Source organism: Leopardus geoffroyi, chromosome B3 (genome assembly GCF_018350155.1).
Source record: "Leopardus geoffroyi isolate Oge1 chromosome B3, O.geoffroyi_Oge1_pat1.0, whole genome shotgun sequence".
NCBI classification, from domain to species: Eukaryota; Metazoa; Chordata; class Mammalia; order Carnivora; family Felidae; genus Leopardus; species Leopardus geoffroyi.
Window position 1 is genome coordinate 57522748 of NC_059337.1, and position 14290 is coordinate 57537037.

The 14290-nt window shown below is 39.3% G+C and overlaps 1 long non-coding RNA gene across 1 annotated transcript; it reads left to right on the forward strand.

Moving 5' to 3' along the window:
* The first annotated feature begins 413 nt into the window (after positions 1-413).
* On the forward strand, positions 414-5267 carry LOC123582178. Its single transcript, XR_006704266.1, has 2 exons — positions 414-507; positions 5036-5267. It is a non-coding gene; the product is annotated as an uncharacterized LOC123582178 (long non-coding RNA).
* The last annotated feature ends 9023 nt before the right edge of the window (positions 5268-14290 follow it).

Here is a 14290-nt window from a genome sequence, read left to right on the forward strand (position 1 = left end):
GGTTAATGATACATCTTAATAGTTAATACAGTTTACTTAGCATCATCTGGACTCAATGACATATATGAAATTCTGCCCTAGTTTATTTAAACTTATCGGAAATGTCCAACTCGCCTGGGTAATTTTTGGTCTCTCTATCCTCTAGAAAATTAGCAGAGGCTTGAGGAGGGCTGAGGCTTGTTCTAGTTAGAGCCCTCCAGGGAGCAGAACTATATCTTCTTGTTTAACTATAACTTCTTTTCAGTACCTAGCCATTGCTGGATCTCATAGGGAAAATGTAAAATCCCCAATCAATTTAGAAGCAGATTTAGACCCAGAAGATAGCCAATTAATGCATCTCAACTTTTTGGGAAGCCTGACTACAAGCAAGTAGCCCCCAAGGCCCCAGGTAATGATTGCTATTTCCATCTTTGTCCAGGAGAAAAAAAAAAAAAAAACAAAAAAAAAACGAGCTGAAGACAGCCTTCATTCCAAGAGTATTTTGGGCCACTGATTTTTATCACCCAGGTAAGAATCATTTGCAATTAACATATAGAATCATGGTCTCCTAGAGCTATAAGGATCCATAGAGAAAATCTAATCTAAAGCTCTCATTTTACAGATGAGCAGACTGAGGCCTATAGAGGTTTAGGGGTTTGTCTGAGGTCACATGCTTGTTAATAGCTCTGCTGGGATATTGATCAAATGTACTATTTCTAAAAGACTTGACGGTGCTTGAACAACAATTGATTCTCCTAAATGGCATAAACATGTCCCCCTTCAAAGTTACTTACACTACTGTTTGTAGGAAGTACAAAATTATATTTCCCAACTCCCGCTTGAAATAAATGAAAATTAAAATTAAAACCCAAATATTTTTTGTTTAGAATTTGATTCTGCTTTAAGCAAAGCAGGGCTGAGTGTCTCATTGCTTTCTTCTAGGAGCAGGAAGAGTAGGAATAGGCAGAAAGATGCTTGCCAAGTTCATGGATGAAAGAGACTGCTGGGTCTTGAGTGTTTTTCCCTCAAAGGCAGAGAGAGCCCCTTTCTCATTTTGAAGAGCATTACTGTTGCTTGGCTTCTTAGACTTGGGGGGACTCTCCCTACTCTTCTGACGGGCAGGTTGGAAAGACTGTCACTCAGCATCCCAGCCTCTTCTTGTTTGTACTTTTGTTTACTTGGAGAATAGGAAAGAAGCAACTGGATAGGAAAAGAAAAAATGGTGACTTATCTGTTACCACTTAATAAATTACTATCGTATCTGAAGTCATACCAATAAAATATTCAGGCAAAATTAAATACGTGTAGATAGAGATTGTAAAAACCAGCATCTCTGATGCAGAGCAGAGTTATAAATTAGTTGAGCCATTTTGATTACTGGAGTCATGTTAATAATAAGACTTGCAGGATATTCTACAGATTTAGAGGGTGTCGATGAAGTGGGTACCTTGTAGAAAATCAATGTGCTGCAGAGTAATAGAGGTCTCGGCTTCTCTGTACCATCCTTAATTGAATTAGGAATTTCATTTGAGGAGGGAGGGTTAAAGTCACAGTCTCTCTCACATTTGGTCTCAAGTAAGCATGGAAGCTGCAATATTGGGCAGGATTTCGCCATCATTGTGGCCATTGTCCACTGTCCCTGGAGCACACACTGTCATAGGCCAGAGGGAGGGAAGCTTCTCTATGGTGAGAGGTCAGCAGCTTGCAGGGCATGGGTCTGTGTACAGGAAGTGAGAAATTACTACAGCTGTTCCATTGCATTGCTTTCTCGGCTGTAAATGAGGGTTCTCACTAATGAATCATGCATACAGAATGCCAAGGTCTCAGCATTAATTGACACTAATGGGAACATCTTATGGTTGAAGGGAGAGCTATGGGAGCCATTTTCAGTCTGATTTGATTTGGAAGGGAGCTTGGACAATTTGCATTTTCTGTGAAATGCTAGGGAAACCTAACACACTACATTTGCCCCCCAAACCACAGATAGGTTGCTGAGTATCTACAGAAATGTATCAAATTCTTCATGAGGGAGAAGTAATATCAACAAGTGCTTCAATGAGATTTTCCTGTGAATATGCTTGACTGTAGTATGCATACCCAGGCCTAATGCAATGTATGTAATTTGTGTTAGTCCTTTGAGATCATTCAGCAGGGATTCAGTGCAAGTTAGCCCTGAGGAAATTTCTGTCTATAACTTTTGTTTAAAAAATGTGTGCCCTCATGATAATGTGCTGTATTGCAACTAAATAGGTGGATGCGAAAGTGTAATCTGAACCGCCTAGAATGTTTTGCCCCTTAAGTGGAACTGATATGTATCATTCCTTTTTGAGCCCCCTCTTTAGCCCCACAGAGAAAGGTCCTTGTAATTAGTTTTTTAATACATGTTGAGCATTGGGGTATGGATGTTCATAGTGTTGATGTTCATAGTGTTCATAGTTTCAGGCCTGATCAGGTTCAGATTGTGGAACCAATGGGTGAATCCCACCTCCCAGAACACCCAAAGCCCATACTGCACCTTAGAGTGAATTAGAAAAAGGTATGCTTGCTTTTGGGTAGATGCACACAGAGGCACACTGTTTGCAGCCCCCACTTGCTACTTTGAGTGGGTGCTCTTGTGCAGTGCATAACCTATACAAGGTATGCAATGGCTTTGGTATTATCTTAGTGAATGCTAACCCAACAATGAGTCTGTGGGAGGGTCCTGGAATAAGCAAGTTGATCTTATAAAGAGAAATACAGGGCTTAGAGAAGATGTTGAGCAGGCCTATGGGGAAAACACAATAATGACATAATTTTTAGTAGAGGAAAATATAATAGCTTGAGATCCACATTCCTAAAAACTATTCTTATTTTTAGTCAATATGACCTTATGGCAATTTCTGATCCACTGTCAGAAGTAAATATTTTCTTTAAGATTATGTAATTTGTTGCTGGAAACGAATGTAGGAATCATTGAGTTCTACCCCTTCATTTTCTAAATGGGAAGTCACATGTACAGCTCAGTGCTACATAGCTAGCTAATAATGGAGCCTGGATTTAAATCCAGGTCTCATGGGGCACCTGGGTGGCTCAGTCACTTAAGCAGCCAACTCTTGATTTGGGCTCAAGTCAAGATCTCATGGTTTATGAGTTTGAGCCGCATGTCAGTGTGGAGCCTGTTTGGGATTCTCTCTCTCCCTCTCTCTCTCTCCCTCTCTCTGCCCTTCCCCTGCTCATTCATTCCCTCCCTCTCTCTCTCTCTCTCTCTCTCAAAATAAATAAATAAATAAAACTTAAAACAAATTTTAAATAAATAAATAACAAATAAGTCCAGGTCTCATGACAAGAAGTTTGATTTCACATTCCATACCTGCCGATCTAAATGTCACAAGCACACACCTATCTCTTGGGTTCAAGAAGTCACTTTAAGTCAGATATTCTGCTATTAGGTGACTGAATCTGTGTTTACTCTATCCATACCATTCTCTTGTTAATAGTTTTTATGCCTTTCCCCTTGGTCTCCATCTTTGCAAAATGAGAATGATAATCTTCTGATCTAGCCTTTTGAGGATAGTTGATACTTCCTGATAATGATGGAAATGGCATTCCATGTGGGTTAGAAAGTTGCAGTTAGCTAACCCCTAAGTTTCTTTCCATCTCAGAATCTAGTTTTATTGGTATGACAACCTGTTTCTCTTACTTTTATTTAGTTACCCTCCCCTTTATCTACTCTTATGTCTTTCTTAAAGGGCAGCACCAAGACCTTTCTCTGATGGTATGAAGGCAAGATTAAAATAATGTTTCCAGTCCACCGCTCTGATCCCACATCCCTTCCCCTACCCCACTATTCACATAAAACATACCAGACACACACACACACACACACACACACACACACACACACACACACACGTTTTTGTTTTCATGCAACATTGTGCTGATATTTTAGACGTAACACTACATTGGAATTAGTTCACTGTGACTCCTTAAATTAAGTCCAGTGGGTCCAATTAGAATTTAGTAAAGCTATGATTAAAATTATTCTACTGATGAAGGTCTCATACTTATCTCTTGGAGTACCTTCTACATGTAACTGGACCACTCATGAAATTTTGAGCAATTGTGAGATCCATGGGTCCCTGCTGGGAAAAGCTGCAGGTCCTTGGGCAAAAGTAGCTAAGCATTCTAAAATGTAACTTTGTGTAACAATCTGATCACAATTGATGCACGAGGATTGTTAGTAAAAGGAATATATTTATAGACTTGCTACCAAGCTACAAAATGTCCAGTAGTTTTCTCTATATTTGCTAGTGAGTAGTAAGGTCCTCTGTCTAGAAGGGAGTTAATGCAGGCTACACAGGGAGAAAGTGTTAGATACAGATATTAGAGGAAAAGCAAAGAGAGCAACCAAAGTCACACAAATAACCTATATGTCACAATCACTTTGTATTGGAGTCATTATGGCAAGGTAGGAAATATTTAGGTTTGGGAATTAGATCCTAGATTGAAATCCTTCATATATTCTTTAAGCCTCAACTTCCTTATTTTAAGAATGGTCATAGTAATACCTGCCTCATAGGATCATTAAAAATATTAAATGATATGTTTTAAAAGATAAAGCAGTGTATGTCACCTAGATAAATAACTGACAAATGCTAGCAAATAAGAGAATAGCTCATGAATTTCTTGAAAGGATTAAATGAGGTAACATATGTTGTGCTCCAGACACAGCATAGGCATCTATTTATAATAAATGTTCCCTCTGTCCCATATGATTCCAGGAAGTATAAATGCTTCCTTTAAATATCTAAGTAGATTTGAATTTGCTGGTCTTCATTTGTTCATGTTCTCAAGAAATATTTCGTAAGCATCTGCTGTATGCCAGATAAGAATAGAAAGATAAATCAGAAAGTTCCTGATAACTGGGTGTGTGCAGTATGGGTTTCAGAGAGATAGGAAAGTAGATAAATGGCATTTTAGTGTGGTAAGTACTACTGTAGGGTATTATGGTAGCATGTATAATTATCCAAATCCTTGAAGATTTTACTGGCTCAAAAAGCATAATTTCCCCTCCCAGAAATCAATCAGAAGGGCACACAATGCCTAGAAATCCCAAACCAGCTACTACATCTAAGAGGTTCATGAATGAAGGCCACGGTGTTTGTGAATACAAGAGAAGAGAGGAAATGTGTCTCGCTAGCAAAATTCAAAGGAGATGCCCATCAAGAAGAAAACAAAAGCTTTCCTCTGACACCATCTGGCATAAGAAAGGTCTGAGTTAATAGTAAAATAGGATCTTGTGCATTTTAGCTTCCATTCTGATGTTTCATATGTTTCCCCTCTTTTTAGATGAGACTGAAATGAGAATATTAGTTGCATTCATCTATCCATTCATCCAAATTCTCACTCCCTGTAAAGCATGCCATATGTGAAAGAAAAGCTTTAAATATATATAATGCTTCTATTTTCATCTACTTCCATAAATAAGCACTATAAATTATTCCCAGCCACCAAGTAATATTATTGAGCATCTGTTCGTGGCATTTAAATGTCTAAAGGGGCTAAGGTTGTTTAGCCGAGAAAGGACAAAACCAGAAGTAGCATTTGTGACAGTCTATTATTCAAAGGGCAGTAAACAACTATTTATCATACCCTTTTAGGATTGAATGAGAGAAAAGCTTGCCAGTACAGGAAACTCTTGAATATGAAGTTTCCAATAAAACAGGGAAATAGCTATTTCTACATCTCTAGATTTATATCTGTGTGTCTATATGTCTATAAAATTATAGAACCAGGATGCCCTAAATTTTATGACAAGGCAAAAATCTGGGGAGGACAATCAGAAAGTTGTCTGAGAACCATGTTATTTTATAAACATATATATTTAAAAGTTATCTGCAAACCCATTCTCCTCAATCAGAAAGTATTCATTGAATTAATAACATGTTATCAGGCCAGTGATTTGAAGAATTACGAAAAGTCTGAATAATAATTCCTGTACTGAAGTCTGTATTCTAGTTGGGAGGCAAAGTGAGCAGATAAAGCAGTGGCAACGTGGTGTTACTCGTAACGATATCCCATATTGCATGTCGTAATGCAGGTAGGAATATTGCAGGTGTTCTACAGATGACAGGCTTAGATTAGTTTGGAAGTCTTAAATTAGCCTGGAGGCAGGCAGAGAAACTTGAATTGATTCTTGAATGATCAGATTTTTTTGTAATAACGAAGGGGGAGAGAAAAGGGAAAAAAAAAAAAAAAAGAAAGAAACGTAGTGAGAAAAGGCAGTGAAGTAGACATGAATAAGGTTTTTCGTGGAGTCAATAAAAATACAGACCTAACCAGAGGAGAAGGAATGTGTTAGAAGTCAGTGGGAAATAAGTTCCATCAGTTAAGAGTGGGACAATCACCAAATTGCTTTCCATTCGTGGCCGGGGCAAATGCCTAGGTACACTGCTTGTCATATGCATTCTAGTCATTTGCAGTCCAACTGAACACCGTAGCCTAACCAGCCTTATTCCTTACTTTCATTTTTCCAGAACAGCAGACATTTCCAATCAGATGGTCCAGTAAGATGGCACTAGAACAAAATCAATGCAATTTTCTGATAAGATTATACTTTGTATTCTCAAAGGAAGTGAGATGAGCTGTTTCCAATAGTCCATTCCTTCTCACCATTATTGTTTCCCTCTCCTTTCCATTCCTTTTCATTGTTGTTGTTGTTCATTCATTCATTTTAATTCAACAAACACATTATTGAGCTTCTACTCAGCCTTATGCCCTGGGCTAGACATTGGGAATACAGAAATATGTAAGATATTTGTTTTTACCTGCAAGAAGCTTTTAGTCTAGAGAGAGGTATAGACAAGTCAAATACACAAGCCCAATAGAGTTGAATGCATGTTATGTTTTGTAACACCTCACCCAGTTCCCTAAGGAAGGTCACCTAAACTGAACACTCAACAGGACATGTAGGTGAGGGTAGGTAGAGAGAGAGGTCTGCTGCAGACAGAAGAAACAGCGAGCAAAATGTGAAGTAAGAAACCACCGCACACAGGGAGGACCACAAGTATGAGGAAATAGGTTCTACTTACATAAATGGGCTAGAAAAAAGCTTAGGGTGGAAAGCCGCCACCATGGGGCAAAAGCACCTGAGGTTAGCTGACTAGATGTTGTAATGGGATCACAAGAAACTTGTTACATCACCTACAGGAAATCACTTTCCGTCTGGCGCCAATGTACCTTGATCACAACTTCCACTAGACCCCTCTCCCCCAGACCCTTTGCTTCTTACACATGTTAATGATTACTGTCTGATTGTTTCCTCCACATCCATGTGTGTAAGATCTTGTTTTTTTTTTCATGTTCACCACGTGAGTAATATCTTGTGAGCTCAATAAATACGGAGACAAAACCCCTGTTCAGGGTTCTTGTCTCCTCCTGGACATTAGCCTCTCTCATATTCAATTCTGCATCTGCTCTCCTGCTGGACAAGAGAGAACTCCAGACTCAGGCTATGGCACACAGGAAATATAACATGGGCTACAGCTCCATAGAGGAGAGCAGATCAGTGATGACAAGACAACCCTGCAATCTGAGCCCCATTATCCTAAGTACTTGATAATTTCATTCAGCCACTGACTCATTGGGAACACACTTAATGAGGATTCACATGTCAGGAATTGTGCTGGAGACTAAACACAGAACATACGAGGCACAGAGCTTCCTCAAAGGAGCTTTCAGTCTAGCTAAGGTGTCATAGTGGTAAACTAACAGCTTATGAGGGTTGTGATAGATGTGGAGGGGCACGTGATTCATCCCAAATTCATTCTGTAACATTCTCTCTGCCTCTGATCTCCTTTACTTCCCTTCCAGACTAATTTATTTTTTGTATGTGTGAGGTTTGTTCAGTTCTCCTGCTTTACTCTTTATTTCATTCTTATTCCTTTCGTTGCTTAAACAATTGAAATGGACATCTTTTCACTAATATTCAAAAATACGTTCTTCCAAATTACAGAGACTTATGTGCTGAGATTCATTTTATTCTTAAATTTTCTGACAAATCTATATTTTAGCCTAGTTTTTATTTAAATCTTTTACAGTTCTGAATAAAATAGAAAGCAAGAATTGGAAATAAATGTGAAATTAGTATAGCTATTGTTTCCCTTCCATCTATATCCCTTCATCTAACCAATGTAAAATGTAGGAATACAAAAATAAATATGGAATTAAGAAAAAATAAAAAACAAAACAAGCACACCAATGAGCTTATCTCTATAATTTAATTTAGCATTTCTTCAAGGAGGCAAGAATTTGTCAATAAGCAAAGTGTTGCTAACATTAAGTTCCTAGAGAAGGGTGAAGAGCTGACTGAAACAACCAAAACAGTAATAACACTGTTATTAGAGAAGAGGTAAATAGGATGCTGGAACAAATAGTAAAAAGGAGTAAGATAGGGAAGGGTAAATAATAGAAGTGCTGACAAAGCACTGTTTGGGGATTGAGTGTAACAAGAAAATTAAACTCAGAGAGAGATAGGACATAAGAAAGAGAATAAGTAAGCACAGTTCTCTATCTCTTGCTTTTCCATCCAAGAGAAATAACTGTCAGATACAGGTCATAAAGCTTTATAGACTAATGACCTCTGGCCTCTGACCCTGTGATTTATTTCTTCTGAGCAGATGTGCAATCCCTCCTCCTTCTGAGAAAAATTAGACAATATGGCTGGGTCACTTCTCCCATCCATCAAGCAATGAAATGTGTCTCTGAGTCTCAATTTTCCATCAGCACTCTTGCTCCATTCCATCTAACGATGGGTTTACAGTCCAATACAAGGAGTAACCAGACACATTTTATAAAAGGAGAAATACACACACACACACACATGCACACACACACACAATTTATAAATCCTTTCTACTGAACTACAGAAAGCAAGCAGTTCCCAATTTAATTAACAAATTACTGAGAGTCAGCAGAGCCAGTTCATTATTGGCCAGAGCAGATCTGCCCAATTAAAAAAAAAAGTTTATTCAATGTAAAAGAAGAAGAATTCTATCATTTGCACTGGCCTCTTCTACTCGGCAAGTAGAGGTGCCCATTTGTAAATGAGCACATTTCCACACAAACAGCATCAACAAGGTATTTCCAGAAGGGCAGTGGTAATTAAACACAGTCCACACACCCTCTTTGATGCCATTTGAAGCAACAAGGAGACTGATTGGAGACAGGGAGGGGACCTGGGGTAAGTTGTTCTTTTGTGAAGCCATGACTGCTGAGTTGGCTCTGGTTTTTGAGGGCAAAGGAGACTGAGTCATCTCCCTTCATAGAAGAGATTTACTGAAAGGGCACAAGAAGTTCCCAGGGATCTCATGCTGCTTTGAAGCAACCTGCATTTCAAGTGGATGTGAAAGGGGGTGGGAGAAGTGGTTTTTGTTGCTAGGTCTCCCAAAGCCTTGCCAAAATTTTGCCTGTTTCTTTGTAAGCCTGGTAACCACCCCAGCTGGGCTCCCCATCACTCTAAACAGGAAATAGATTAATACGCCCGTCCTTTTCAGCTTGTAAAAGTGCTCTAGTAAGGGCAAACATGGCCTTGTTTGTTCTCCCTGGGGAACAAGTCAGGCATGAAGTCCCTTTTGTTCAGGCTAAGAACAACCTCCCTTTCCCAAGTCCAGAGAGACATGCAAGTTAATCTGGAAATGTGAACATAAACTTTACCTGGAGAAGGTTGGGCTCTCTGAAGTTGCCCAGGAGTTGGGATCTGTCTGAAGCCCCAGGAGACATAGAGAGACAGATGATTCCTGGGAAAGGCTCCCTTTGGTTGGTGTACAATTCCATAAAGGGAGTCTGCCTCCATATACAGGAGAGCATGGAGCTGATCCCACAGCATCTCTAGTCTTAGTTTACAAAAGTGTTATGAGCTGAAGAGGTGAGATGTGTCTTAGATGCCATAGGAATATAAAACTATAGCCATGATTAGTGCATTAGTGTATGTTTGCTGATAAATATATGCAAAGAAGAGAACAGAGGAATGGGCATTGCTCCATTCTTCGTGGAGTTAGGAAGTGCAAAAGACCTTATGAACGATAGATAGATAGATAGATGATAGATAGATAGATAGATAGATATAGATAGTTCTATATAGATTTAGATGTATAGATAGATATAGATAGATATTCCCATGTACAAAGGGAGCTATAGTTGGTGTTGAGATTGGTTGATAGCAAAAATAAGTAAGTGATCATCCTTATCTTTAATGACTTTATAGGAAGAGAAAAGAGTATCAGAGGCATGATTATATTAAAGGTCAAGTGCTGATATGGTACCAATGCATACCATATGAGAGAAACAAGTAATTCTGGGGGTTTAAAAGTGGGAGAGATCATATTTCATCCAGTGAAATTAGGAAAAGCTTTATGGTGGAGGCAGCCTCTATGATGAATCCTGATGCATGAGAAGGCCTCCAATATATGAAGAAAAAGAATGGAAAGGAATCCATTCACTAATGGGGGAAAGGGTGATTAAGAGCCTAGAAAGCAAAATATAGGACTTGCTGGTAGAATAGGGTGATTTGAATGAAGCATCACATTCTTATAGGAAAATTATAACAAATAAGGATGAACAGCCAGATTAGGGCCATAGTGATGGAAGGCCTTAAATGTTAGGCTATTTGGTTTTTAACTAAATAGAGAATAGGGACTCTTTGAAGATTTTGAACAAGGAAGTGATATAATTGGAACTATACTTTACAAAAATTAATCTAATAATGGGATATGTTGGAAGGTGATTGGAGACAAACCCATGAGACTATCTATTTTAATCATCTAGTCAAAATGTAACAGATCTTTTATATTAGGATTGTGGAAGTGGGAATAGTAAAAGAGAGGGATTGGAGAAACTTTGCAAAAGTAGAATCTACAGGCTTGACAACTCACTGATGTGGCTGGCAAGGGAAAGAGAAGAGTCAGAGATGATGCCATGGTTTGGAGCCCAAGGGATTGGAATAATAGTGTTGCCACAGAAAGAAAAGAAAGTCCAGAGTTCTGAAGAAAGTGGAGTTCAGTTTGGGATATATTAAAGTGAAGGTACTAGCTAGAAACTGAGTTAGAAATTCTCAGCAGGCAGCTAAATTATAAAAAATAGGCCAGGTCTAAGACAGAATTGGCAGTCATTGATTTAGCAAATTGTTATGGCGACAGTACTATATGCCAGGCATCAGGGTTATGGAGATAAACAAGGTCAATGGCTTCTGCTATAGCAGAGTCTACAGTCCAGTGAGGAATATAGACAGGCAAACACACAAGTCCCCTGTAAAATGAGAGGCTGCCATGGGGAAGAAAGGGAAGCAAAGGATGTTATGGCATTCAGAAAAGTTCCAAAACTTTAGGGGTCAGGGAAAGATCGTAGCAGAATGTGCCCTCAAAGTTGCAGGAGATCACGAGCAGGGAATCAGGATCACCATTTCCATGCAACAGGAATATCCATCTTAGAATGAGAACAAGGTACACTAGAGCAGAAAACACAAGATGGAGAACAGCAAGAGAGGAGGCTAGAAAAGTAAGGTCGAGTATTTTCAGTTCGAGGGTCACATTAAGGAGTTTGGACTATCCCTGGGGCGCCTGCATGGCTCAGTCGGTTAAGTGTCCGACTTCAGCTCAGGTCATGATCTCGCAGTTCGTGAGTTTGAGCCCCACATCAGGCTCTGTGCTGACAGCTTAGAGCCTGGAGCCTGCTTCAAATTCTGTGTCCCCCTCTCTCTGCTCCTCCCCCACTCATGCTCTGTCTCTCTCTCTCTCCTTCAAAAATAAATAAAAACATTAAAAAAAATTTTTTTTAAAAAGGAGTTTGGACTATCCCGAGAGTCATAGGAAGTAGCTGATAGGTTTTAAGCTGAGGAAATATTAGATTTTACTCTTATAAAAATCACTCTGTTATTAGAAATAGAGAAGAAAGGGGAAAATAGGGCAATGAGATTCAGGAGACCTGTTCCTAAATAGTAGGCATGTGGATTGAGAAATGTAAATGGACTCCAAAGGTAGAGGTAGAAGGCTTGTTGAATGTTTCGATGAGAAGAGGAGTGGGAGAGAAGAGTCAAGAAAAATACCATTTTTTTTTCTTGGCCGTGAGGCAGTTGGTATTACCATTCACTAAGTGAAAAAACACACAAGGGCCCAAAATAGGTCCCTGGATAATATCAATATTTAAGGGGTAGGTGGTAGAAGATGAGACAACAATGAATGCTGGGAAACATTTGCCAAAGAAGTAGGAAGAAAATCTAGAAAAGATCTGTGTTTTAGAATATAAGAGGATAGTGTATCAACTACGAGAAGAAGTCTATTATTCGGAAGACTAAACCAAACACTGCCAAGAGATCAACTAACAGCATTATTGGAGATCATAGAAAGGAGTGATCGGTGTCTCAGGAAAGAGCAGTTTCAGCAGAAGGGGGAACACAGGTCAAAATGCAGTGGGTTGTACAGTCAAAATTCTGAAAGGAATGAGCTGACTAAACAAGTCAGTGCAACTGATCTATTGGCCATCTTGGAGAGTTGAGTGGTGGGGGACAGAGGCCAGACAGCAAGGCTGAAGAATGAGCAAGAGGGTGGGGTGGACAAAGGAGTAAAGGCCTCTCACCCTAGAAATTTGTTGAGGAGTACAAGGACAAAACCAAAGCTAGAAGGTCAACTGGACGTGTTTGCAGGTGAAGAAGGAAGATTCAGTGAGACCTCTACTCCCTTCTCATTTATCCTTACAAAACTACTGGGACAAAAGAGTAAGGACCAAAGTGTGGTGATGCCCTAGGAGATATGTCTTACTTTTCTCTTCTAGATAGATAGATTTTAAGAGAAAAACAAGCAGCAGTGTTCTGCGGAGTAGACAGGAAGTAGCAGAATGTTGAGCCTAAAATATGCTAGCATAATATACCAGCTGGAAAAGCATTAGCAAACACTTCTTTGAGAATGCAAATGTTTCTTTGAAGGGTTAAGATCTTTGGACTCTAAATAATTTTTCATGTAAATAACATCAGCTCTGTCGGAAGAAATTCTCTGGGTGTCTTAGTCTGTTGGAGCTACTATAACAAATACTATAGTTAGGTGGTTTATAAACACCAGAAGTATATTTCTCACAGTTCAGAAGACCGGAAATAGGAGATCAGCTTTGTAGCATAGTCAAGGTCAAGTTCTGTTGAAGACCCTTTTTCTGATTGCCAACTGTCAACTTTTCCTTGTAACCTCACAACAGTGCTGACTCTTATAAAAGCACTAGTCCCAATTGGGAAGGCTCCACCCTCGTGACTTCCTCTAATCCTGATCACTTCCCAAAGGCGCTACCTCCTAATACCATCACATTGTGGGACATGGTTTCAAGGTATGAATGTGGGGAGAGACCCAAACATTCAGTTCCTAATACTGGGTCATGGTTGTAGGAATGAGGGTCATGGGAGACAGAAGAAGTTGGAGAAGGGTAAGAACGGAAGCAATAGATCAGTGCAATTCAGAACTGCCTTTCATCTGAGTAAGCCTCCTCTTCTCAAACTTCTCATGCCTTCTGATAATAGGCTTTCTCCTGATTTTCATTGTCTACTGATAAGCACTTAGGTCATTAGAGACAATACCTATTCACAACATGTTTTAAACTACTTAGTAGCAGAAGGCAGCTCAGCACCCAGGACCATAAATAGGATCTGAGAATCAGATAAGCTCCCTGCAAGCAGATAGAACAATAGACATACTATATGTAGATCATGGTAGAGCAACCAGAAAGATGCATAGCTCCAAGCTAGGCTCACAGTTAGCAACTGCAAAAATTCCGTATGGAGATTATGGTGAATAAGGAGGTTAAATACCTGGATATATTTTTTTCTGGGGAAACAAAAGGACACACAGTTGTCCTTCCTTTAAATACAAATAAATATCTAATTAGTTCTAATGGTTTCTTTTACTTCATGATCAGTTCCAGGGACAAAAATAAAGTATCTTAGCTGTCAGAACCTTTCACAGTGTGAATACTCAGTAAATACTAAGAAAGCAATCCAATATGTGAAAATAAAAAGCCAGAATAAATCTGCCTCCTTTCTTGAATGCTGAACCTTTAAGCACTCAACAGGGAGGAAGCATTTTTCCTAATTCAGAGATAGAGAGTGGTTTGTTACAGAAAGGGGGAAAAATCCAATTAGAAAGTGGGATTTGTGAGGCCTCTGCTTTGGCATGAACCACATAGCAGAGTCGATTCATCAGCTGTAATGCCAAAGGCGGAGATGCCTAATATTGGAGATCATAAGCCAATTTCCAGTCTGTTGGCTGTCTCATCCTAGGAGGTAGTTTAATGTTCTGAT